General features: G+C 43.2%; 9 non-coding genes across 9 annotated transcripts; 5 read left to right on the top strand and 4 right to left on the bottom strand.

Annotated features, from left to right (window-relative positions):
* Positions 1-11,875: 11,875 nt before the first annotated feature.
* Positions 11,876-11,985, top strand: TRNAL-CAA. Its single transcript has 2 exons — positions 11,876-11,913; positions 11,940-11,985. It is a non-coding gene; the product is annotated as a tRNA-Leu (tRNA).
* Positions 11,986-12,840: 855 nt separating this feature from the next.
* Positions 12,841-12,913, bottom strand: TRNAV-AAC. The gene has a single exon. It is a non-coding gene; the product is annotated as a tRNA-Val (tRNA).
* A 2,740-nt stretch (positions 12,914-15,653) lies between these two features.
* Positions 15,654-15,724, top strand: TRNAG-GCC. The gene has a single exon. It is a non-coding gene; the product is annotated as a tRNA-Gly (tRNA).
* Positions 15,725-16,429: 705 nt separating this feature from the next.
* On the bottom strand, positions 16,430-16,502 carry TRNAV-AAC. Its single transcript has one exon. It is a non-coding gene; the product is annotated as a tRNA-Val (tRNA).
* A 506-nt stretch (positions 16,503-17,008) lies between these two features.
* TRNAE-CUC lies at positions 17,009-17,080 on the top strand. Its single transcript has one exon. It is a non-coding gene; the product is annotated as a tRNA-Glu (tRNA).
* Positions 17,081-19,553: 2,473 nt separating this feature from the next.
* TRNAL-CAA lies at positions 19,554-19,663 on the bottom strand. Its single transcript has 2 exons — positions 19,626-19,663; positions 19,554-19,599 (listed from the first exon to the last, which is right to left on the bottom strand). It is a non-coding gene; the product is annotated as a tRNA-Leu (tRNA).
* A 729-nt stretch (positions 19,664-20,392) lies between these two features.
* On the top strand, positions 20,393-20,463 carry TRNAG-GCC. The gene has a single exon. It is a non-coding gene; the product is annotated as a tRNA-Gly (tRNA).
* A 3,381-nt stretch (positions 20,464-23,844) lies between these two features.
* TRNAK-UUU lies at positions 23,845-23,917 on the top strand. The gene has a single exon. It is a non-coding gene; the product is annotated as a tRNA-Lys (tRNA).
* A 1,770-nt stretch (positions 23,918-25,687) lies between these two features.
* Positions 25,688-25,770, bottom strand: TRNAL-CAG. The gene has a single exon. It is a non-coding gene; the product is annotated as a tRNA-Leu (tRNA).
* Between the last annotated feature and the right edge of the window lie 692 nt (positions 25,771-26,462).

The raw sequence follows: 26,462 nt of genomic DNA, 5'->3' as shown, positions 1-26,462 counted from the left end.
GCAAACCTATTGTTGCAGGAATGGATGCATGAATTACCCCTATTGTTAGCAGAATCTGTGGTACTTCAGGAGTCAAGCAGCACACACCAGAATGAGGGAGAAATCTTCTTTATTTGCCAGCAAACAAAGCAGGACATCAGTTCTAGCTCTCCTCTCTCTCTCAGCTCTCTGGATGTTATGGCTTCTGTCTCAGCTGCTTCTTCTGCTGTCTGTCTTTCTTCAGCTCTCCTTCTCCTGTCTGTTCCTTCTGCTCTCTTTCCCTCTGTCTGTTCCTTCTGCTCTCTTTCTGACGTAAGCTGCTTCTGTTCCCACTTAAATACAGTCCTAAGTCCCCCTCCTAGCCCCCCTTACTTTCCAGATGGTAAAGAATAGATTGGTTACCTTGCCTCAGCCAATCATTACTTTAAAAATATTCCAAATATCAGTTACATAGGTTCCAGACATTCTAAACTGACCTGTGACCTGAGGCCTCTTACACCAGACAATTTGGCACCAGAACTCTTGGCATTTTATTATGATTAACTTAGGTTCATTGAGGGGCGAAGGGGCCAATCTTACTTAATGGCGCACATACGTGATTTGTTATTTCTTTCAGGACTATTCCTACAGTTAGCTATAATTAATCAAGACTTTTCCTGACCTTTTTCACCCACCAGCTCCATACATTAAACCAGCCAGGACTATGGCTAAGTCAAACCATATGCTGACATTTACAACTACAGTCTTACTTAGAAAGTCAAAGAGTAATACAGAATTTAAAAAGGTATTCTACATATTAACTACCCGGAATAAACATATTCTAAAATAAGCATAATCAAATTCCCTATAAAACAAATCTAAACATCAGGAATATCTACATATTAAGCACTTCTAAATAGTATTTCTTTTCTTCTAACTAAACAGCATTTCAGCCTAATCCTTTCAAATTGCCTGCAATATGCCTGGTTCATAATAGGATACATATGTGTTTGCATTAGCAATCCATCAATCACAAGGGTGAAAGAAATTCCTGTCTCTGACCTTTTTAACCTTTAGCTTAGCCAAGCTAGACTTTCAAAATAATCTGAACCATCTGGCATTCCTTCACTTGCAGGGCTGAAAAAGTTAGAATTAACAAATATGATTTCTCAGAATTAATCAATTTCTTTTGCCCACTGCCTCACTATGATTTATTTATTACATTTGTATCCCACATTTTCCCACCTATTTGTAGGCTCAATGTGGCTTACATAGTACCGGAGAGGCCTTTGTAGGTGTGAACAAATACAGGGCTCTTTGAGCAGGGACTGTCTTTTTTGTGTATGCCTTGTAGCGCTATAGAAATGTTAAATAGTAGTAGTAGTGATGTTGTGATAAGGTCAAGTTCATGTGGCACAGCCACATTAAGGAATCAGAGAACAGAAGAGTTGTTATGTCCATGAGGAGCTGCTGCATCCACATTGTCTTTTTTTTAAATTGTTGGTCCATCTGTAACAAGTCTGAAGCTGCTTCAGTTGGATAGGCAGTGCCTTAAAAGGTGGAGGACAAAAGATTAATTAATTACTTATTGGACAGCTTTTTAATTGGAATAGATATAACTATCATGAAATAACGATTGAATATCACTAAAATAGCTTAAAATTTATTATAGCTGGTAGAAACCGCAATTTTAGACTCTGTAGTTTGTGCTCATTTTTCTACACTAAAATCTAAATAAATAAATAAATTTATTTCATCTTAACTGGGTTCATCTTAACTGTTGTGATCTGCCAGAACTAAAATGGGTCGTTGGTCCATATTTGCAAAAAAGCCATGTGAAATTGACATTTTTAGCTGCTTAATCTACTGGGATTGAATCTGTGAAATATTCAGCCTGTAAATTTGTGATGCTTAAAGTTTTGTCATTTCTTTTTTTTTTTAACAGATACAAAATGCATATTTCTTTTTGGCCACACATTTTTTTATCTTATGATAACTCATTACAGTTATATTATACTTGTAATATTGTTGCACATGCACACAATAAGCAAGAGGTTTAGCAGCCCTTTTACAAAAGGGTGGTAGAGCCCAGGTGCCCTGCTGTAGTTCTGTTTTTGGCACCTACCATTTCCCCTGCTAGCATGGAGGTGGGGAGTAGGCATTTAGCAGACACTATCGCTAGCATACGCTAAATCTGCAAGCATGCCATAGTAAAGTGACCCTGATATTATTTCCAGCATCTCTGAACAGAAGGGGAGATGCAGTTTGTGTGCCCAGACACACAAAAGCCCTAGATTTCAAACATGACTTTAGTAAAATTGGAAAATACCTGTAGCAGAAGATGGCAGACTGGGAGGAGATACGGGGAATGGAAAGGCAGTGGGCCAAACAAAAAGGAACATCATAAACCGCCCCAGCGCCTGGTCCCCCTGTCTGAGGACTGTCAGTGAAATAAACTGACTAAATTATTTATTTACTTATTTATTTGTGACAGTTATATCCCACATAACAGAGACTAATGCATAAGAGAATAATCTATTTGTAAGAACCCAACAGGGCCGCCAAGAGGGGGGGCAGGGGGCAGAATTCCCTGGGCTTCCAAGGGGGGCCTGGCGCTGGGGTCTCTCCTGCTCCCCGACAGGACCTGAGTGATCACGTCCTGACAGGAGCAGGAGAGAGAAACCTCTGGCGCTGCGGCCAGACCCCCCTTGGAGGCTGGGGAGGACCCGGAGGAGCACCTCCAGTGCTGCTCTTCTACCCAGCTGCTTTTCCTCTCAGGGGCGCATGCTTGGTTTTGAAACTGAGCATGCCCTGAGAGGTAAAGCGGCCGCAGGGACAGGCAATCAGCAGAAGAGCAGCGCTGGAGGAAGATGTCCTCTGCTGGCGGGCCTCGGGATCCCCACCAGCCAACAAGGTATTTCAATTGGGCAGTGATTTGGGGGGGGGGGCAGCATTGACGATTTGGGGGGGGGGGCCACTGTGATCCGGGGGGGCAGTGGCCATGATCCAGGGGGGCAGTGGCCATGCCCCAGGCCCAGCGGCAGCAGCCCTGACCCAGGCCTGGCTCAGTCTCTCAGCAGCCCTGGAACAGTACAATGTCACAGACTTACTAGATAGTTATGGATATTCAAACTTTGAAAAATCTATTATGAATGAGAACTTGTACATGAAACATTGAGAAGGTTAATGGTAAATAAAGAAATAAGCAATTCAGGGGAGAAATAGTTGCTTGAATTATGGTTGTTCTTTATAAGGGTTTGTTTGAAAAGGAATGATTTAAGGATTTTGCAGAATTTGGTGTGTTCCTGTATACTTATTTTGGGTGGTAAGGTGTTCCACCATTTGGTTCTTAGGTATGTGAAGTCTGCAGAGTGAACTATTTTGTAGATCACTTTTTTGCAGTTTGGGAGATGTAGCCTGAGATAGTCTCTCACCTCGTATTTAGCATTTCTTTGAGGTAAGTTTGTTAATGGTACCATATAGTCTAGAGCTGTACCATTTAAGATTTGAAAGATAAAGGCACACAATTTGTAGCAGGAAAAAAAAATCCACAGGTTAGTTGTAAATGAACGATTAGCGCACCAGATTTCAGCTCTGATTCTGACTGAGCTGGAAGCAGAAAACAGGAAACTTATAGTTATAAAGCTGAACCATGAAGCAAAGCTAAATTCATAAATATAGATGAGCACTTCCACGATAAAATCCGTAAGATTAACCTTGACTTTTCATCCAAACCCTCCCCACCTCTCTCTCCCTTAGTCCTCACCCCCTACTCTCCTTCCTCTCCTTCTTTTTCCTCCTCGGAAGTTTCTACTGAGGAAACTGCCCTTCTTCTTTCCTTCTCTAAATGTACTACATGTTCCTCTGATCCTATCCCCACTTATCTACTTAACACTGTCTCTCCTACTATCATCCAAGTCATCTGTCACATCCTTAATCTTTCACTCTCCACTGCAACTGTTCCTATGGCCTTCAAACATGCTGTTGTCACTCCACTTCTTTAAAAACCCTCACTTGTGGGGGAGGAAGTGACGTCACCGGGCAGCATGGACACCTGAAAAGCTAGCTCCGGTGGCCTCGCGGCAAAAACGATCGCGTTCGCGATCCAAAGCTAAGCTGGAAAGCTAAAATTGACGGCAGCACTAAAGCGGGAACTCGTACCACGAAAGCGCATGAATTTTCGCCGAACTGTGGCTGATCTTTCAAGGTTTGCATTCGCCGGCGGCGCGACCCCGATAAAAAACAAAATGGCCGACGCACGGAAAAATAAAGAATTGACAGAGAAAGCAAAACCCCAGGAGCCAACGCTGGAACAGCGATCGGTAACAGAACTCACAGACGAAGAGCAGCCCAGTCTGCAATTATGCCTGCAAAACATCAGCGCTGACCTCAAAGCACTGCGAGCTGAGGTAGCTAAGTTAGGCACAGACTTGCGCGACGAAATAAGAGAGCTGGGAGTGCGGCTAGAGGACACGGAGGCCCAAGTGGAAGCCCACAGCGAGGCCCTTGGCTCGATGGACCAACATATCACTGAACTCCGGAGCGAACAGCAAATATTACAAGATAAACTGGAAGATCTGGAGAATCGGGGACGCCGCAACAATTTGAGATTTCGAGGCCTACCGGACACACCTCTATACCAGGACAGTGAGCAAGTAGTACAAAAAATAATACAAGAACTGTTCACACAGAACGGGACCAATATGGAACCTGAGGCAGTGCAATTGGAGAGGGCACACCGGGCACTGGGACCGGTAAGAAGTAATAGACCCAAAGATATCATTGCCTGCTTCAGTAGCTACAAACTAAAGGAACAAATACTGAAACTGATGCGACAAACTTCAGATTTTACATGGGATTCCTACCATGTTGAAATATATCAGGACCTGGCAGCGGCGACGCTGAGAAGGAGAGGGGATTTGCGGCCATTCACGAGATATCTTAGAGAGCAGAAGATCCAGTACAGATGGCGGCACCCCTTCGCTTTGGTATTCTATAAAGATGGCAAACAACATCAGATTCAGTCTCTTTTGGAAGCCAGAGCAGTATGCCCGGAATCCGCAGATGAGAGTGACCGGCGGGAGGCCAGTTCGGGAGCAAGACCAAACTCCCGCTCCCTCCCACCAAAATGGCAACGAGTGGGAAACGGCCGGAAAAGACTACAACGACAACAATCGGCCTCAAAGATCACCTGACGAGGCACAAACTTTATATTCGGGAAAGTTATTACCTTTAAAATTGTTGCTGGATGTTGAAAATGTTGAGCAGAATTCCAGCTTTGGACAAGAGGTAGTTATGATGTGTTTTTGTTGTGGGGCCCCGGGGCAGGGCCAGCTGTTCCTTCCTCTCTGAATAGGCACCCATAGAGATTCTGTTTGGGATGCCTAAAATGTATGGGGGGAAGTGGGGAGGGGGGGGGGTGTACAGGGGGGAGTAATGAGAAATAGAAGCAAACCATGTATGTCTCTAGCAGCAAATAGGACACAAGTTATGAATAAAGTAAAAGCGCTGAAGCAGGGAGGATGGATGTATAGTAAGAGGTAATGGGAGATATTAAATGCATGTCACTCAATGTCCGAGGGCTGAATATACCTAGGAAGCGGCAGTTACTGTTCCGGGAATTGAGGCGGCTTGGGGTAGATATAGGGATGATACAAGAAACCCATTTAAAGCCCAGACATGAATATCTATGTGCTAATAAGAAATACCCTCTCATATATTTCGCCTCCAATATAGATAATACGAAAAGCAAAGGGGTCCTGATAGCATTCTGTAGTGGCAAGAATTGGGAGGTACAAAAGGTTATCAAGGATAAGAATGGGAGATATCTGTTAATTGTTTTAACAATGGGGGGGAAGACCTACACACTGGTGAACATATATTGCCCTAACACTAAGCAGGGAGACTTCCTCACGGATCTAGATCAGATACTGCTACGGCATTTGGAGGGTTCTCTCCTGATAGGTGGTGATTTCAACCTCACTCTGCATCCACTACTAGATAATACGACACGTAATGCGAACTACGCCAAACAAGACAGGCGACACCTCCACGAGTTTATAACACGATGGCAACTTATAGATTTATGGCGAAGGGACAATCCATCCCAGCGAGCTTATACATATTTTTCCACAGTGCATCAGTCCTCTTCTAGAATAGACCTATGGATGGGGGACGCATCTCTGTTGGGGGTGGTGGGGGAACACACTATACTACCTCATACATGGTTGGACCACTCTCCGGTGCTATTAACAATCAAGGGGTTTGACCCTAATAAAACAAAACGGCAGTGGCGCTTGGACGATGCTTTATTGGCGGATCCAGCTAATATTTCCCAGATAGAATCGGCCATCCAGGATTATATCCTATTCAATGATAATGGTGAGGTCTCCCCAACTGTGCTATGGGAGGGCTTTAAAGCAGTAATAAGGGGCCATCTGATCGCACTGCGGGCGAGGAGATGGAAGGAGAGATGTGCAAGAGAAAAGGAATTACGCCAACAACTCCTACAGACGGAGACACTGTTGCAAGAAGGAATAGATCAAAATCCGCTGAAACTGAGGGGGCAGGCACACAAAATCCGAACTCAGATACATGAACTGGAACTAGCAGATCTGGCAGAAAAACTACAGAGGGTACGCCAACAACATTTCGAATTTGGTAACAAACCTAGCAGACTACTAGCCCATAAACTGGCCCAACATGCTAGCAGAACCTTGATAGGGGGCCTACGGGATGCAGGGGGAGTGGTGCACTCAGAACCCGAGTTTCTAGATGCAGCCTTTAGTGGATATTATAAGACCTTATATAGTGATACGACAAGCTGTGCAATTGAAGAGATTAGTAATTATCTGGAGGGCGTGGAGCTCCCGCGGCTCCCCGACTTAGCAAATCAGGTACTGGGGGAACCCATAACACAAGAAGAGATAGAACAGACGATTCATGGGCTCTCTGTGCATAAAGCTCCAGGGCCAGATGGCTTCACAAATAAATTTTATAAAACTTTTCAAAAACAATTGGTCCCTCTGCTGCTCCGGGTGTTTAACTCTTTGGATAGGGCCACGGGCATCCCACCTACATGGAATCTGGCTACAATCACGGTTCTCCCTAAACAAGGCAAAGATCCCCAGCTGTGTAGCTCCTACAGGCCTATCTCTTTGTTGGGAGTAGATTATAAAATATTTTCCAAAATTATGGCCACTAGGCTCCAGAAATACCTCCCACAGCTTATACATGAAGACCAGGCGGGCTTTGTACGCGAGCGCCAGACCTTTGACAACATTAGGAGAGCGCTACAGGTTATCCAGGGGGCCCAAATACTTACATCTCCCCTTTGTATTTTGTCATTAGATGCAGAAAAGGCCTTTGATCGGGTCGGCTGGTCATTTCTCTTCGCAGTGCTTGAGAAGTTTGGGGTGGGGGGACGGTACGTGGAATGGCTGTCTCTTATATATGAGAATCCGAGGGCAGCGGTGCGGATCAATGGGACATTAACTAACTCCTTTCCCCTGCAGAGGGGCACTAGACAGGGTTGTGCACTGTCGCCACTTCTGTTTGCCCTAGTAATGGAACCCCTGGCATCGAGGATTAGAGCACATGAGAGAATAAGGGGTCTTATGGGGGGGGTATTGAGACGAAAATTCTATTGTTTGCAGACGATGTCCTACTTCTGTTAAAGGACCCCCTGGTTGCATTCCCCGCTTTGGAGGAAGAAATACAGGCATATGGGGCGGTGTCCGGCTTTAAAATTAACTTTACCAAATCCGAAGCACTTGATATAAACTTACCTGACACAGTCCTGGAAACATTGAAGACACAATTCCCATATAGGTGGGCTAAAAAGTTTGTCAAATATCTTGGGGTCAGTTTACCACGCCGAATGGAGGAGATATTTGAATATAACTTTCCAAGTAAGGTGCGAGAGCTCTTTAGGGACCTAGAGCGTTGGGAGGGATTGACACTATCCTGGGTGGGTAGAATTAACGCTGTCAAGATGATGATGCTCCCGAAGCTGCTGTACCTATTCACGGCCCTCCCAATCGAAATACCAGCTGCCTTTTTCAGAGGCCTACAGGGCAGGGTGTTCTCGTTTATATGGAAGAAGAGACCACCTCGGGTAAAGCGAGAGATGATGTATCAATTTAGAGATCGGGGAGGCATGGGGGTTCCCCAATTCCAGATGTATCAGACTGCAACCCACTTACGAATTTTAGCAATCTGGCTTCAGAATACAGGGAAACTCTGGACAGAGGTAGAACAAAGCTGGTTGGAGCCCTACCCATTTCGTGCAATACCATGGTTACCTAACCCCACACTCTGGGCATTAATTAAAAGAAGTCCCCTTCTCCTGCAGTGGCCACTAACAATTTGGTACAAGGTTAGGAAGCAGTTTTTTCCAGAGCGTAAATATTTCAAACATACATTTCTTAGATTCGCCCCCCAATTTGGGCCGGGTAGATCAGATAAAGTATATAAGGAATGGGAAGATTGGGGACTCTGTGAATTAGGACAAATGTGTGAGGAGGGTGCGGTCCCACCCTACTCGGAACTATGCCAAATACATGGGCTCTCTCCCTTGCAATCCTTTTATTATTATCAAGTACAGCACTTTATCAAAAATAAAGCAAGGGAGGAGCTGGAGCTAGCCGAGACACAGCTAGAGATAGGGATGACAAAAGGGGGGAACAGGGGGGGCATCTCAAGAATATATAAGGCTTTGTTGGCCCGAGAAGATCCCGTAGAATATTACATACATAAATGGGAGGTGGCAATAGGGACAACATATGATCCCGCACTGTGGGGAAGGGCTCTCAAATCCTTGCTTAGGGTATCGATTTCTAGTGCTATGATAGAAAATGGGCATAAGATGTTGTACGGTTGGTACTATACCCCAAGCCGCCTGGCCAGGATGTTTGGGACAGGTTCCTCCCAATGTTGGCGGGACTGTGGAGAGGAAGGTGATATGTACCATATATGGTGGTCCTGTGTATATGCATCTAGATTCTGGATGAAAATAGTGGACTTTGTAAATTTAGTGACGACCGCACAATACCAGCTGAAAGCGGAACACTGTCTACTTCACCTTAAACCACCAGTGATTCCGTCACACGTCCACCAGTTTGCCACTCAGGTGTTTGTGGCGGGCAGGCTGGTGCTGGCGGCATCCTGGAAAAAACCTAGCCTACCGGACATCTCAGTGGTGCTGGAAAAACTGAACTACATCCACTTAATGTCTAAGCTGACAGCGATGAGTAAAGGGCGCTTAGACCAACATAGGAAGATATGGGAACAATACAACACTTGGTCCGCAACAGCAGCGCAGTAACAGAGACTTCAGGACTGTTAAAGGGACAGTGGGGGGGGGGGGGGGGGAGGGGAGAGGGGAGGGGGGGATCTACAGGAGGTTGTTATGATAGGACCATTTACTGTAATATGCAACTGTTCTTCAAGATATCCTGTTATATGACAGAAAAGTCTTAAATTTTGTTTTGTATGGCTCTGAAAATTATATAAATAAAAAACTAAAAAAAAAAAAACTCTCACTTGACCCTACCTGTCCCTCCAACTATCGCCCCATCTCCCTTCTCCCTTTCCTCTCCAAATTACTTGAACGTGTCGTTCACCGCCATTGTCTTGACTTTCTTTCTACACAACCTATTCTTGACCCACTCCAATCTGGTTTTCGCCCTCTTCACTCTACTGAAACTGCACTTACCAAAGTCTCTAATGACCTGCTACTGGCTAAATTCAGAGGTCTCTATTCTATCCTTATCCTTCTTGACTTATCTGCTGCTTTCGACACTGTTGACCACACTATACTTCTGGATACGCTGTCCTCGCTTGGATTCCAGGGCCCTGTTCTTTCCTGGCTCTCCTCTTACCTCTCACTTCGTTCTTTCAGTGTTCACTCTAGTGGATCCTCTTCAACTTCCATCCCGCTTTCTGTTACATAGTAACATAGTAGATGACGGCAGAAAAAGACCTGCACGGTCCATCCAGTCTGCCCAACAAGATAACTCATATTTGCTGCTTTTTGTGTATACCCTACTTTGATTTGTACCTGTGCTCTTCAGGGCACAGACCGTATAAGTCTGCCCAGCACTATCCCCGCCTCCCACCACCAGCCCCTCCTCCCAACCACCGGCTCTGGCACAGACCGTATAAGTCTGTCCAGCACTATCCCCGCCTCCCAACCACCAGTCCCGCTGCCCACCACCGGCTCTGGCACAGACCGTATAAGTCTGCCCAGCACTATCCCCGCCTCCCAACCACCAGCCCCGCCTCCCGATCTTGACTAAGCTCCTGAGGATCCATTCCTTCGGCACAGGATTCCTTTATGCTTATCCCACGCATGTTTGAATTCCGTTACCGTTTCATTTCCACCACCTCCCGCGGGAGGGCATTCCAAGCATCCACTACTCTCTCCGTGAAAAAATACTTCCTGACATTTTTCTTGAGTCTGCCCCCCTTCAATCTCATTTCATGTCCTCTCGTTCTACCACCTTCCCATCTCCGGAAAAGGTTCGTTTGCGGATTAATACCTTTCAAATATTTGAACGTCTGTATCATATCACCCCTGTTTCTCCTTTCCTCCAGAGTATACATGTTTAGTTCAGCAAGTCTCTCCTCATACGTCTTGTAACGCAAATCCCATACCATTCTCGTAGCTTTTCTTTGCACCGCTTCAATTCTTTTTACATCCTTAACAAGATACGGCCTCCAAAACTGAACACAATACTCCAGGTGGGGCCTCACCATCGACTTATACAGGGGCATCAACACCCCCTTTCTTCTGCTGGTCACACCTCTCTCTATACAGCCTAACAACCTTCTAGCTACGGCCACTGCCTTGTCACACTGTTTCGTCGCCTTCAAATCCTCAGATACTATCACCCCAAGATCCCTCTCTCCGCCTGTACCTATCAGACTCTCCCCGCCTAACACATACGTCTCCCGTGGATTTCTATTCCCTAAGTGCATCACTTTGCATTTCTTCGCATTGAATTTTAATTGCCAAACCTTAGACCATTCTTCTAGCTTCCTCAGATCCTTTTTCATGTTTTCCACTCCCTCCCGGGTGTCCACTCTGTTACAGATCTTAGTATCATCCGCAAATAGGCAAACTTTACGTTCTGAGGACACTGACGTCAGTGAAGCCAAGCCCTGACTTCCTTCAAAAAGGTTCGAAGGTTTGTGGTGGTGAAGCCACCAAAATCGCTCTGGGCCCCGCCCTCGAGGGCGGAGCAATGGCAGAACAACGAAAGGGTTGGCAGGCAGGCAGGCAGGCAGGGAGGGAGGTGGGGGGGGGAATCGCTCCGGGCCCTGCCCTCGGGTCAAACGTCATGATGTTGGGGGGGGGGGGGGCAGAGCAATGGCAGAACAACGAAGGGGTTGGCCGGGGGGGGGGGGGGGGGGGGTTGTTGGCGATGAAAACCTTGCTAGCACCCATTTCATTTGCTCTGAAACGGGCCTCTTTTACTAGTACCTATATGTTTCTTTGCCCATGTCTTTGAGCTCCAGGCTGTCAACCCTCTGTGTTAGGGATTGGCCCTGGAGCCTTATTTTATACTGGATCTTTTTGAAGGAAGTCAGGGCTTAGCTTCACTGACGTCAGTGTCCTCAGAACGTTGAGGGTGAGTTTTATTATAGTAGATATTGGAGACAACATGTAAAAGTGACTCGGAGAATCCTTCCTTAGAGGGGCTGACACAGGTCTGATTTTTGAGGCACTTGCAATGGGATGTGTGTTTTCAAAGTTTGATATGTCGATTTAAAGAATGTTGATTACTGTTGTTTGAAATCGTTTGGCTGTGCTGCGTTACAATAAATGAAGAAAACAGGAAATGAAAACATGAATATGTGAGTATGTTCAGAGTATATTAAACTAGTTGCAATTTGAAAAACGATTTCTACAACTGTCAGGATGGCCGAGTGGTCTAAGGCGCCAGACTCAAGAGCTACCTCTTCCGTACCATCGGGTGTTCTGGTCTCCGAATGGAGGCGTGGGTTCAAATCCCACTTCTGACAGATTCATCTTTTTTTTTTTTTTTAAATTATAAACGTGAACTGGTCTATTTAAATACAGTTTAGCTTCTCATTTTAGAAGATCTATAGATATTTAAAAATATTAAAACTAATTTAAGTAGAAGATGGGGCTTGCAGAGGCTCCAGTAACTAGTGAGAGCAAACTTTGGGTTTCTTCCCTAATCATTTAACTCCTTTCTCAATACACTTCAGGAACCATTTAGATTAATTTAAAAAGAAGCTGTTTCACGATTAAAATCCTGGATAAAGTGCATTTCTAAACGTGAAAAACTTGCTTACTTCATTGCAGGAAATATATAACTTAAAGGTGATTTGACTGTAAAAAAGATTAATATAAAACTTAAAACCACGATTGTGTTGGAGTTTGAGGTAATCTCTTTGTTTCTACACTCCATTACACAAATGGGCAGCATAAACTTTGTTAAATCGTTGGATTTTAATGTCTGCCTATTAATTCTCATTTCCTGAAAAAGTGGGTGGGAGCGTAAAGTGTTTGCAGCTTCCTGACTGGTCACCCACTACATCAATCTGAGAGAGTTTGAACTGTCCAGGCAGGGTCTTTGAATTGTTTTCAGCCTTAATGATTGTCTATGATATTAAAAACTTCTTTCAAATCCTCAGTTGCACATTATGGTTTCTAAAATTCTTACCAGTGTGAATTAAGTCCATTATGTACTGTCCTATAGATTAGTGCGGGTTAATAGAAAAGGTTCACGATATTCCTTACTGGGCATATGAGTCCAGAGACATTTTCCAAGTCCTTTATGATAATAATGGTAAAGATTGTGAAAGCTGCATACATTTAAGAATTTAGGGAAAATATAAAACGTCACATATTGTTTCTGCTCGGTTTCGAACCGAGGACCTTTCGCGTGTTAGGCGAACGTGATAACCACTACACTACAGAAACTTAGATGTAGAGCGTTCTATCATTAGACCATTTTATGCTGCTCATCCTAGAAATAAGCAGTGGATTTTCCCCCAAGTCCTTTTTAATAATGCCTTATGAACTTTTCTTTTAGGAAGCTATCCAACCCTTTTTTAAACTTCGCTAAGCTAACTACTTGTGCTGTATTCTCTGGCAACGAATTCCAGAGTTGAATTACAGCTTCTCTCTTGACATAGGCAGGAATGACACGCTGCCTGTTCAACTCCACCCCCCCCTTCCCCAGGGGCATAGCCACGGGTGGGCCTGGATGGGCCCAGGCCCACCCACTTTCCCTCCAGGCCCACCCAACATCCCTTGCATGTTGCGCGCTGCCTTTTTCTGGCCATCAAGAGCTTTACCTGCAACAAAAATGCTTTTTCCTCCCCGCCGGCGCTGCCTCGGTCCCTGCATGCTACCCTGCCTCTGTCCCTGCCTGCATTCTTTTCTTCGATTGTCGCGTCGCCGGCAGCGCAGCACTGCCATTCACTCAGGCAGCTCCGCTCCCCTCTGCCGCGTCCATCTGGCCCTACATAAACAGGAAGTGCGTCAGAAAGAGCCGGATGGACGCGGCAGAGGGGAGCGGAGCTGCCTGAGTGAATGGCAGTGCTGCGCTGCTGGCGACGCGATGATCGAAGAAAAGAATGCAGGCAAGGACAGAGGCAGGGTAGCGTGCAGGGACCGAGGCAGCGCCGGCGGGGAGGACAAGTATTTCTGTTGCAGGTGCGGTGGGACACAGGGGTGGAGAGAGAGGCAGGGAAGGGCATGAAAGCTGCCTTGCAGCAATTCCTCAAGGCCACCACACTACAGCAGTGGCCAGGAGGAGAAACTAGTGGTTGGGCATCAGTGTCCTTGCCCTGGGCCTGCCCCGTGAGAGGGGGTGGGGTGGAGAAATAATTGTTTGATATGGGGGAGGGAGAGATGCAGGCGGAAAAGAGAGGGAGAATTGTTTGATATGGGGAGAGGAACGGAAAGGCTGCAGAGGAGTGGCAAAGGACGATAGAGGAAAAAAGTGTTGGACATGACAGTGGAGGGAAGGGAGTGAGAGATGAGAGAGGGAAATATTGAACATGGCTGGAGGGGAGAGAGAGAGAAAGAAAGAGATAGTGGACAATATGGGAGAGATGTTGGACAGAGAGGTGGAGCAAAGGGAATGAGAGATGCTGCACAAGAGAGGGGGAAGAGGGACATATTGGATCCGGGGCAGAAGGGAGATATGCTGGACAATGGGTAAGAGAGAGAAATGCAGGACAATGGAGGGAGGGGACAGGCATATGCTGGTGGGGGGAGGGGGTAAAAGGGAGATGTCAGGCTATGAGAGAGGATAAAGAGAGAGGGGAGATGGTAATGAAATGAATGAAAGGATAGTGATTACAGGTGGTAGAAATATGGTAATGGTGCGTAGATTGAAGATGGAAGGGAATGGAAGACTGGGAAGGAGTGAGTTTGGATATGGGTGAGCTAGTGGGTGAAAGGAGATGGAAATTTGATAGATATCTGAAAAGTAAAAAGGAGGAAAAAGTTTAGAAAGAGGGTTAAATTTGAGTGGACAGAGGCAGAAAAGAACAAAAAACAGAAAGGAAAGAGCTAAAATGGAAAGATCAATATTTCAGAAGCAGTTTTAGTGAGGAAATGGAACGAGAGGAGAGAAAAGACAAATGGACAACAGTTGCTTGAAGAATTAGCAGAAGACGACGGGAAAGTGGGAAGGAGAAACTGAAACCAACATGATAGAAAAATAAAATGTCCAGACAACAAAAGGTAGAAAAATAATTTTATTTTGAATGTTTTAAATGGAATATGTTCAGTTTTATTGTGTTCAGTAGAAAAGGAAATGCATTTTTGTTTTTATTTCTCCAGTGTTGCACTAAATGTTGAGGTTCTCAGTTCAATTTTTGTCTACATATTTTTATTTCTAATTTGTAATCCCTTGTTCTGTATTTTGTGATAGTCTGTCAGTGTGAGACTGTAATGGCAGATGGGGAGATTAAAGAGGAGAGGGCTTCTTTATTTTCTGCCCTGGGCCCCAGCATGGCTAACAGCAGCCCTGACCCTTGCTGTAGCTGGTGGGGATCCCCAAGCCCTGCTAGCGGAGGACCTCCACTGAAGGTGGCCAGAAATCCCTTCTGCTGAGCTTGGCAGATGGGGGCAGGAGTTGTTGCTTCCGACCAAGCTTGGTAAAAGTAAATTCTGGCCATCTTTGGTGGATGTTTTCAGGTGACAGAGCTTGGGGATCTTCATCACCTAAAGTATTTATCTTTTGAGTTGGGAAATGCTGGGGGAGGGGGTTAGAGAGAAAATTTTGTGCCCGCCCACTTTGGGTTCAGGCCCACCCAAAAACTGGCTGTCTGGCTACGCCACTGCCCTTCCCCCGCACTGCTGGGCTCATGGGGTACCCTGACACAGTGTCATAGCCACAGGGACAGCTGTGCCCCCCCTCTCCCCCCCTACTTTGGACTCAGACTGCCAAAATTACAGCACAGGCTACTGTTATGGCTGGTGGGGGTCTCCAAGCCTCACCAGAAGAAAAGGTCCTGCATACAAATTGCCACCAACTGCCAGGCCATTGGTAAAAGACTCCTGCTAGATATTTAAAAGCGATGTGGGAGGGATGGGCACAGAAAGCAGAGCAATAATGTATGTGTGGGATTATTAAGAAGTGCTCAGCAAATGCACAGAAAACCAAAAGAAGTGGAAATAGAAAATGTCGTTTTGCAAAGTAAGTGCATTGGTGGTTCAGTGGTAGAATTCTCGCCTGCCACGCGGGAGGCCCGGGTTCGATTCCCGGCCAATGCAAGGCGGTCTTTTTTTTATTTTTATTTAATATTTGCTTAATGTACTACTACTACTACTTAACATTTCTAAAGCGCTACTAGGGTTACGCAGCGCTGAACAGTTCACCATAGAAGGACAGTCCCTGCTCAAGGAGCTTACAATCTAATTGTTATACACATGGTTAGGACTATGTTATACTCATAATATGATTTTGGCCAACTTATTGGGCAGACTGTACGGACTTTTCAGCTCGTTATCTTTGTTTATTTACTATGTCACTTTATGTTTAGATGAACAATGGGAGACAATTTGATCAAATTTGCAAGGCATGTCCAGTGTGAGAAACAGACTGATCTTTTTCCAGGCAAGCACTTCTACACTCCTTCCCTTGTAAAACGGCATTATCTTACATCTTACATTGTTTAGATATGGACAGAGACAATGCTTCCTTGTATAAAATAATACTCAGTATCCAACTGCATTTTTCAGATATTTGGTGAAGATTTTTCTGAACTCGATGTGTAGGAAACAGGAGCTTCCCTAATCATGTAACTCCTTTCTCGATACACTTCAGGAACCATTTAGATTAATTTAAAAAGTTCAGGATATTCCTTACTGGGTATATGAGTCCAGAGACATTTTCCAAGTCCTCTATGATAATAAAGGTAAAGATTGTGAAAGCTATATACATTTAAGAATTTAGGGAAAATACAAAACATTATCAATTGTTTCTGCTCGGTTTCGAACCGAGGACCTTTCGCGTGTTAGGCGAACGTGATAACCACTACACTACAGAAACCTAGATATAAAGTGCTTTTTCATTAGTCTACAGATAAATGATATCCAATAGATCGTATTCTATAGTCAATCTTAGTAAGGTGGTGAGTGATATAGTAGCACTGTTAGCCCACTTTTAAAGGTAATCAATAGAGGTGAGAGAGATGCCAGTTTGGGAAGGGGGGCAGATGAAGAGGCAACAAGAGCCATACAGCAAGAGCAGAGGGCAGCTACAAGCCCCCCCCCCCCCCCCAACGAAAGCCTGCCGAACAATAGCCACCCCCCCCCTGGTGTAAGTTACTACTGAAACAAACTCCCTAACCAATTCTCAAACATTTCCCACTCTCCTCTTTGAGGTTTAATAAATAATTATATGTGATATGAGAGAAACCAAAACGAATTGTTCATTAAAAACTGAAATATTGTACTCAATAGACACATACCATCTCCTGCCTGCATTTACAGTCATAGCTGGGAGGGGGAAGATTTTCCTAAATTCAATGTGTAGGAAACAGACATTTTACAGAGTCCCTGGTGGTCTAGTGGTTAGGATTCGGCGCTCTCACCGCCGCGGCCCGGGTTCGATTCCCGGTCAGGGAAGTAAGTTATTTTTATTTTTGGTTTACTTATATCGAAAAATCATTTTTCTCTCATACCATGGCATGATATGAGACTTTAGTCAGCCCAATCTTTGCCTCTCCAAGGTCAGTGAGAATATTTTGATATATCAATATGGAATCTATCAGTGGCATATCTTGCTTGCCCTCCTTCTCCTAGCTGCTCTTCCACTTCCAAAGGAGGCAGTTCATTCCAACACTCCATCAAATCAGCAAACTGTCCAATAGTTAAAAAAAAAATAAGTGAAACTTTACTCAGTCCATCCTTATGGACAGTCCACTGAAACACTTTCTTGCAAACAGGATGCAACTAACTTCTCAAATCACACCAAATAGTAATTTACTATCAGATATTATGGCTAATCCAGTAACCATAATCTGGAGCAGATTACAACGAACTATTACCCCAACCATAACACTCCATTCTGCTGATCTTTTTCAATTTTCTCCATGTATTTCATTATTTCCATTACTCTTAATAAATTTTAGCAGACCAATCTGCAGTGGCCCAGAGGTACTTTGCAGCTGTAATGATTTAGAGAGCCAGGTCTCTAAGAAACCTCTTAATTCCACCTCTGTTAGAGATAATGGACTCAGTGAACCTTTGTGGACTAAACTTGCAAGGCTCATCTGTATTAGGGGTTCTGAGGGAGGGGAAAAGAGGTTGATTGCTATTATGAATTACACTAATAGTTACAGAATTAATGTGGTGGATAAACTTAAAAGTCATGTTGGGTGACCTGGTTGCTCACTTGCCTGTATTTTGCATATTTGTCTAATTTTGCCCTGGCATGAGTGTTGAAAGCTTCATTCCCCCATGCTTCCGTTACACTTGGGTCATTGGAGGTTAAGGAAGCCTTCTTGATTAGGGCCTGGCCACCAATGCTGGTTACTGGTGTGCTGGAAGGGGCTCAGAACTGCAGTCATGATGTGGTCTGCCTCTGAAGCACTGGGATTGTTCATCCCTTCCTTTGCAGCTACAACCAGGCCCTCTTCCCCCCCCCCTACCTTTTTGGGTGGCAGCTACTGGGTGGATTTCACTGTGGTGCAAGACATGCAGCCCTGTGGGGGTTGTGGTTTACTCGCCTACCCTTAACAGGCTTTGACTACAGGTTGAGCATGAGTGTGGGCATGCATTGTTTTGAATTCTTGACAATGGGTTTACCTTTGTTTTCAGATATCATACTAGGAGCCTTCAAGGAATGTCCTCTCATACGGGCATCCCTTTCCTTTACCACAGTTCACATGCACAATTCCTTTCAGCTGTTAAGGTCTAGTGTGCCCATATTGGAGGCATTGATGAGATAGGTAGTTTGTAGATTGTAGTTTAATGTTTCCTAATTGTTCAAGCTAATTTTGTCATGAATGAAGTTTAACCTATTACCTTCAGCTCTTATCATAAGATGAACTTTCCTCCTGTAACCTAACCCACTCTGACCCTCTACCTCAACTATGTATTTCTCCTATACGGAACTGGTAATCACCACTTACGGAACTATGTAAGCCATGTTGAGCCTGCAAATAGGTGGGGAAACATGGGATACAAATGTTATAAATAAATAAATAGGTGCTAGTTTGGATCATTAAGATTCACCGAGATCTCTAACTTCTCAATGACATGGTGAGAGAGGAATGCACGAGGTGCTTAAATCTGCAGGTGACACAAACATTATTCAAAGCTGTCAGATCATATGTGCAACTTTCATCAAATCAGTCACCTTTCTTTCTAACTCTTCCTACTTTCTTACCCATCTATATGTTACAACTTTGCCTTACCCTTTACTATCAATTATAATGTTCTATTATGTATTGTGTTGACATTGCAAAGAGTATACCATGTCATGTTTTGTGTTGTTAGTTGAATATTTTTACTGCTGTAGCTGCCTATTGCTCATGTTTGATCTATTCTTACTGTACACCGCCTTGAGTGAATTCCTTCAAAAAGGCGGTAAATAAATCCTAATAAATAAAAAAAAAATAATCTGCTTCCTCCTTTCCTATATTTGCAACTAATGATTCTGGAGGTGGTGAAGTGTAAGGGACAATCACCAATACTTCTGGTTACCGATATAACCATTTTGAGTTGTGTTGTCATGCCAAAGGGAGGGCTGTTACAGGTGCTATTAGATCATCCCAGGTGCCAGGATTCTGCCCACAATCCATGGTTTATGGGTGGCAATGCACCCTCTCATGTTACACACTGTGCTTAATAGACTGTACACTAGATTGCTTTTCAAATTAAACTAAATAGGGTCTACAGTGTATCCAGAAAGGAGGCAAAGGTTAGTAGGGAAAAAAACTCAGGAAAAGTTTGCTCTCATTACTTATTGGAACCTATGCAAGCCCTATCTTGTACTTAAATTATTTTTATATCTTTAAATATCTATGTGTCTTCTAAAATGAGAAGCTGAACTGTATTTAAATAGAACAGTTCAGGTTTATAATAAAAATGAATTTGTCAGAAGTGGGATTTGAACCCACGCCTCCATTCGGAGACCAGAACACCCAATGGTAGGGAAGAGGTAACTCTTGAGTCTGGCGCCTTAGACCACTCGGCCATCCTGACAACTGCAAAAGTAACATATATAAAAGAACTCAGTGTCAGAAAAAAACGGTTTGCACTAAAGTCTAATAATTTTGTATGACGTTACAAACTTCCTTTAAACCCCAGTGGAAACACACAACTTACTGATTTCTCGCTCTCTCTTTTTTTTTTTTTTTTTACAGCTGAGTTACTGTATAAAAGGAATTGTATCATTGTCTCAGAGAAATGTTATTGCCAAGTTAGGGATAAGGGTGTCTCCTTTTACTAGTTTTCCATCTTCAGTGTGACCCCATTCTCCTTCTTAGAAGCTTACAGAAATAAAGCTTCAAAGAGAAAACTAATAATCCTGGATATAGAATAGAATTTTTCCAAAAGGCACGGGGCAAATGGTGAACAATATGTTAAATAGTTATAAAATGCTAGTTATCTGCCTCACCGGAGTGGTATTGCTCCCACAAATTCTATTGCTCTTGGAAGACTGGCCTTAGGGACAGGGACTTAGGTGAATTTAGACTATACGGTTTCTGTTGCTTTTAGTTCTAGTCCAACTTGTAATTCTGAGGTGGACTGCGGATAGGATAAGGAAGTTGGACAACACAAAAACGTCAATGGTATGCAAGAAAAAAAAAATAAGAAAAGTTCTTACTAAGACAATGCTCAGTAAATGAACGGAAAAAGAAAAGAATGAAAAGTTTAAAAAGGGCAGAACCTAAAATCTGAACAAAACCAAAAATTATGACAGTTCAATGTGCATTGGTGGTTCAGTGGTAGAATTCTCGCCTGCCACGCGGGAGGCCCGGGTTCGATTCCCGGCCAATGCAACAGTCTATTTTAACTCTGCTCAAACTGACTATTTTCTTAATAAACATTTTACCCTAAAGGTCCCCTATGTTACAATTTTCACTAAAACGAAAACAGACACTCATTTTTCAATTTATCCCTCTCTCTTTTGTGGTATTTAATATGTGATAAATAAGGGAAACTAAAAACAATTGTTCATCAAAAGCTAAAATTTAGTACCTGCTAAGCATATACACTGATTTTAAACATTTAGCTAAAAAAATTGTTTTTTCTTAATTTTAGGAGTGATTGTGAGTTTTGTTTTAATTATTCTGAGGCTGGTATCTTTTTGATTTTCATTATGTTGTAACTAGAGGTGAGCATGGGAATGTAAATCTGATCCCTATCTTGATCTGTCCCAAGTCAACCTAAGTGTACATAAGTACATAAGTATTGCCATACTGGGAAAGACCAAAGGTCCGTGGAGCCCAGCATCCTGTTTCCTACAATGGCCAATCCGGGTCACAAATACCTAGCAAGATCCCAAAAAAGTATGTTTAAATCTTTTTTATTGGTAAACATCGACATAAATTTTTGACATTTGTCAACATAGTGTATAAAACCAAAAGTCATTCGAGAAATTATACCAGCAAGAAAAGTACAACTGCAAATATTCTTATCTTTTCATTTTCTCCCCTCCTCCCTCCCTATGCCACCTATCTCCAAAAAAGTATAAAACATTTTATACTGCTTATCCCAGAAATAGTGGATTTTCCCCAAGTCCATTTAATAATGGTCTATGGACTTTTCCTTTAGGAAGCTGTCCAAACCTTTTTTAAACTCCGTTAAGCTAACCACCTTTACCACATTCTCTGGCAATGAATTCCAGAGTTTAATTACACGTTGAGTGAAGAAACATTTTTGCAGATTCGTTTAAATTTACTACATTGTAGTTTCATCGCATGCCCCCGAGTCCTAGTATTTTTGGAAAGCATAAACAGACGCTTGAGATCTACCAGTTCAACTCCACTCATTAATTTATAGACCTCTATCATATCTCCCCTCAGCCGCCTTTTCTCCAAGCTGAAGAGCCCTAGTTGCTTTAGTCTTTCCTCATAGGGAAGTCATCCCTCCCCTTTATTATTTTCGTCGCCCTTCTCTACACCTTTTCTAATTCCACTATGCCTTTTTTGAGATGCGGTTACCAGAATTGAACACAATATTCGAGGTGCGGTCACACCATGGACTGATACAAAGGCATTATAACATCCTCATTTTTGTTTTCCATTCCTTTCCTAATAATACCTAACATTCTATTTGCTTTCTTAGCCAAAGCAGCACACTGAGCAGAAGGTTTCAATGAACCTTGGATTACGTAGCTATAATTCGGGTTCCTCTTTCCCACATGCATCACTTTGCACTTGCTCACATTAAACGTCATCTGCCATTTATATGCCCAGCCTCACAGTCTCGTAAGGTCCTCTTGTAATTTTTCACAATCCTCCCGCGATTTAAGCACTTTGAATAACTTTGTGTCATCAGCAAAATTACCTCAGTAGTTACTCCCATCTCTAGGTCATTTATAAATATGTTAAAAACAGCGGTCTCAGCACAGAGCCCTGGGGAACCCCACTAACTACCAGAAGGAGCTGCTGGAATAGAGATAGGAGTGCAATTGCGAGACTGAAAGATAATGAGAATGGCTATGTGGAGAGTGATGAAGATAAAGTGAACGTGCTAAACAATTATTTCTCTTTGGTGTTTGTAATGAAAGATTTAAAGGATTGCTTTTCAACCCTACTTTGATCGATAATGAACTCTGAAATCTTCTGTCTTTGACCGAAAGTAAATTTCCTTGTAAATACAAAAACAAGTTGCAGAAGATAAGACACAACTCTAATTAATTTGGTATGTGGAGGATGGCTGTTGTTTTCGGAAGTTCAGCCTGGCCACCTGGACTTGGAAATCATGTGACCACATTCCCACAGTATGGCTTGTTTGCCTATTCTCAAGCATTCTGTAATTTTCCTGAGCCTAATAAAAAGGGGAGTTTCTTTCAGTGAAATCAGGAGCTCATCTGCGAGTAACGTATGTACTGCTCAGAGGACTTGTTCCTGGTCTAAAAAGCTGTAATGGGCCCCCCCCAGCTGATGTTAAGAGCCTGGACGATGTAAGGACCAGTGGTGTTGTATGTATGTATTATTGCTTCTTTTCCTGGTCTATGAACTCTTTCCATTGATTAGATGTAGAGACCAGTGATGTAATGATTGTTTAGCTAATCATTGTGTGTATATATTTAATCATTGTATATGTCTTAACCATTGTATATATATCTTAATCAATGTAGAATTTAGCTCCTCTAATAAAGGTTTCATTTATCTAATATGAATCCAAAAGAATCCACAGTAATTACTGAGTAATCTGTGTCAGTGAAGCAGTCTGTAAATCTATAGCAGTACAGTGTTCATGGAGGAAAATCCTGGAGAAGGACCGCGGTTGGCTGCTGATGGAACATCTGGGAATGGAGTGGATACTGCGCCATTTACGGAAGAAAGAGTTTATAAACAGCTGGAGAATCTGAAGGGGGACAGAGCCATGGGGCCAGATGGGATACATCTCAGGATACTGAAGGAGCTCAGGGAGGTCCTGGCAGGACCTCTTAAAGATTTATTTAATAGATCTTTAGAGACGGGAGAGGTACCGCGAGATTGGAGACGAGCGGATGTGGTCCCTATTCACAAAAGTGGAGACAGGGAAGAAGTGGGAAACTACAGACCGGTAAGTCTCGCATTGGTGGTAGGAAAAATAATGGAGTCGCTGCTGAAAGAAAGGATAGTTAACTTTCTAGAAGCCAATGGGCTATAGGACCCAGGGGAACATGGCTATACCAAAGGAAAATCCTGCCAAACGAATCTTATTTACTTTTTTGACTGGGTGACCAAAGAACTGGATGAGGGACGTGGGTTGATGCAAATAGAATGTTAGGTATTATTAGGAAAGGAATGGAAAATAAAAATGAGGATGTTATAATGCCTTTGTATCACTCCATGATGTGATCGCACCTTGAATACTGTGTGCAATTCTGGTCACTGCATCTCAAAAAAGATATAGTGTACTATCATTGCACAGAAAGCATTGTAATTTGCTAGATAGCTTTTGGCTACTCTCCTGCTTAACCCCTTTTAGCTGATCAGTTTTCTCTTTTTTTTTTTTTTTCCCCCTCAGTACCCCTCCTTATATTTCTCTGCCATTCTCAGTCCTGGCTTTGTGTAGTCATTTATACACTAAAATAGTAAACCACCCATTTTTGTAACTTGCTTCAACTTCTAGTCAAAAGTAAGGCATCTCTCAGACAAATTTTACAGCCGCTCTTCCTTGATATTAAACTACCAAACTCCTTTCTTTTTTACCTGTTGTATAGAGCCTGGATAGCTCAGTCGGTAGAGCATCAGACTTTTAATCTGAGGGTCCAGGGTTCAAGTCCCTGTTCAGGTGCTGTACTTCCTTTTTTTCCCAATCCATGAACCTTGAAAAGAATTCAGATTCACAATCCAACAAGTTGCAAAAATTCATGCTTCCTGAGCTGCTCATACCAGTTACAAAAAATCTTAAACTACTATCTACTAAACAGCCACTGTGTAGTCCTGAGTTGAGTGGGCTCTCCATTGGTGCATCATTCTGCAACTCTAGGGTGGCGGGGTCACTCAATTTTATTTGACTGCAATCTTAGGGTCACAAAAACTTTAGGAAGCTCTGAGAGTTGCAGGGGGACAGAAATATCACCAGTCCCTGCCGGAATCTACCCACCCATCCCCTCTGGAATCTCACCAGTACACACCCATCCCTGCAAGTAATCTCCTCCATCCCTGTCCATCCCCTGTACTAAAATAACCTGACTTGTGGTAAAATAACCAGCCTATGTACATTTCCCAAAGGTGACATGGTCCAATTGATAAATACAATAAAATATTTGCTCTACCTTTGTAATCTGAGTAACAGAATTCAAACACGCATGGGATAAACATAAAGGAATCCTGTTCAGAAGGAATGGATCCTAGGGAGCTTGGCCGAGATTGGGTGGCGGAGCCGGTGGCGGGAGGTGGGGATGGTGCTGGGCAGACTTGTACGGTCTGTGCCGGAGCCAGTGGTGGGAGGCGGGGATAGTGCTGGGCAGACCTACACAGTCTGTGCCCTGAAAAGGACAGGTACAAATCAAGGTAAGGTATACACAAAAAGTAGCACATATGAGTTTATCTTGTAGGGCAGACTGGATGGACCATGCAGGTCTTTTTCTGCCGTCATTTACTATGTTACTATGTCTTCTGCTTTTCTCTGTTTCCCCCCCCCCCCCTGCCTTTCCAAGGTCTCCTGTCTGTTTGGCATTTCTTCTTTCTCCATGTCTGACATCCATCTTCCCTGTATTCCTAGCTCACCCCTTTTCCAGCATTGCCCTGTGTCCCTCTCTCTATTTTGACTCCCTGCCCAGAATATCTTAACTGTGCCCTGTCCCTCCCCTGCCCACACTCATAGCCTCACAATAATATTGGCTTATGTATTAAAGAGTGATAAATAATTTTTATGAAGACCTCAGCAGAGAGGTAAAATGGATGTTTCTTCTTATTCCATCTAAAACAACTCTCCAAAATCATCACCAAACTTCCTCTTTTTTTTTTTGCCAGGGACAATTCTGGAGAATTGTTTTAGATGGAATAAGAAGAAACATCCATTTTACCTCTCTGCTGAGGTCTTCATAAAAGTTTTTAATTTACCATAGGAAAGATCTAGAGGAAATGGGAAAGTCATGGGATAGGCGGTAGTGTCCTATGGTGAATTAAAAACTGGTTAAAAGATAGAAAACAGAGAGTAGAGATAGATGACGTTTAGGAAGGTGACCTAGAAAGAGGGGTAGCCAAATTCTCTGTCTGTATATTTAGTATGCAGTCAGTTTTACAGCTACTTTTGAGCTGTCATGTGATTTGTGATTGCTGGTGATTAAGCTCCAAGTTACAATATTGTTTTCAAATCTCTGACAAAATATAGTGAAAGAAAAATAGAGTTCAGGCTGGTAACCTGGAGTGAGTAGCCTCAGTATTCAAATTGGCATCCAAAAATAATGTCTCTCTGTCTAGTATCAAGGATAATGCTGATTGCATTCTTTTTTCATTTAAAGAAGAAAAGCTGGCCATTCAATGGCATTGTAAAAGAATATCTGACTAAGACGTAGGAAAGGATTAAAACTATGGTAGAAGGCAAGAAAAATGGTACTGTCAGAAGTGGGATTCGAACCCACGCCTCCAGGGGAGACTGCGACCTGAACGCAGCGCCTTAGACCGCTCGGCCATCCTGACCTGTACTAAAAAGTTTTGGGGGGATAGAGCTGAGAAGGTGATGATACTATTTTCTTGATTAACTCATTTAATTTTCTATTGTCTTGGGTGCAAATTTAGATTAAATCTTTCAGGGACAGCAAAATAACTACTGTACCTGAATGCAGCTCTTCTTGAGTGACTACTGAAAAAGGCCTGCGTTATATCCACCCCTTTTAACAACTCAGCAAAACCATTCTCTCTTCACCAGTTCAGAAAAAAGTTAGCCACATAACTAATCCCAATCAGAATTACGTGGACCATAGCGTTGAAGACTGGCTTTCTTAGCACTGATTTCAAAGTGCTCATTTTCATTGTGTAAAGGGGTGCTTGGGAAGGGAGGAGCGATGAGACTCCTCTAAAAACATATTTATTTATGAGGATTTATTATCACTTATTTTCTATGTTAAAGGGGTTCATAATGCTTTTTACCTTTGCTGTCTCTAGATTACTCAAAAATATAGGGCTGACTGGGTTTCCCGTTTTGATACTGGACAAACTAAAGAATCTGATTCAAAACGTCCAAGAAAAAAAGCAATGAAGATAAACTCTACATATTTTGTGCAGCATTGTGAGACTTTTTTTTGTGTGTGTTTTAAGGCTATTATTGTTTATTACACATTACGAATGTTTGATCTTGCCAAACAATGGCAGAGATAGGTTAGCCCAATGGC

The sequence above is a fragment of the Microcaecilia unicolor genome, chromosome 3 (genome assembly GCF_901765095.1).
Source record: "Microcaecilia unicolor chromosome 3, aMicUni1.1, whole genome shotgun sequence".
NCBI classification, from domain to species: Eukaryota; Metazoa; Chordata; class Amphibia; order Gymnophiona; family Siphonopidae; genus Microcaecilia; species Microcaecilia unicolor.
This window is presented reverse-complemented; position numbering and strand designations above follow the sequence as displayed.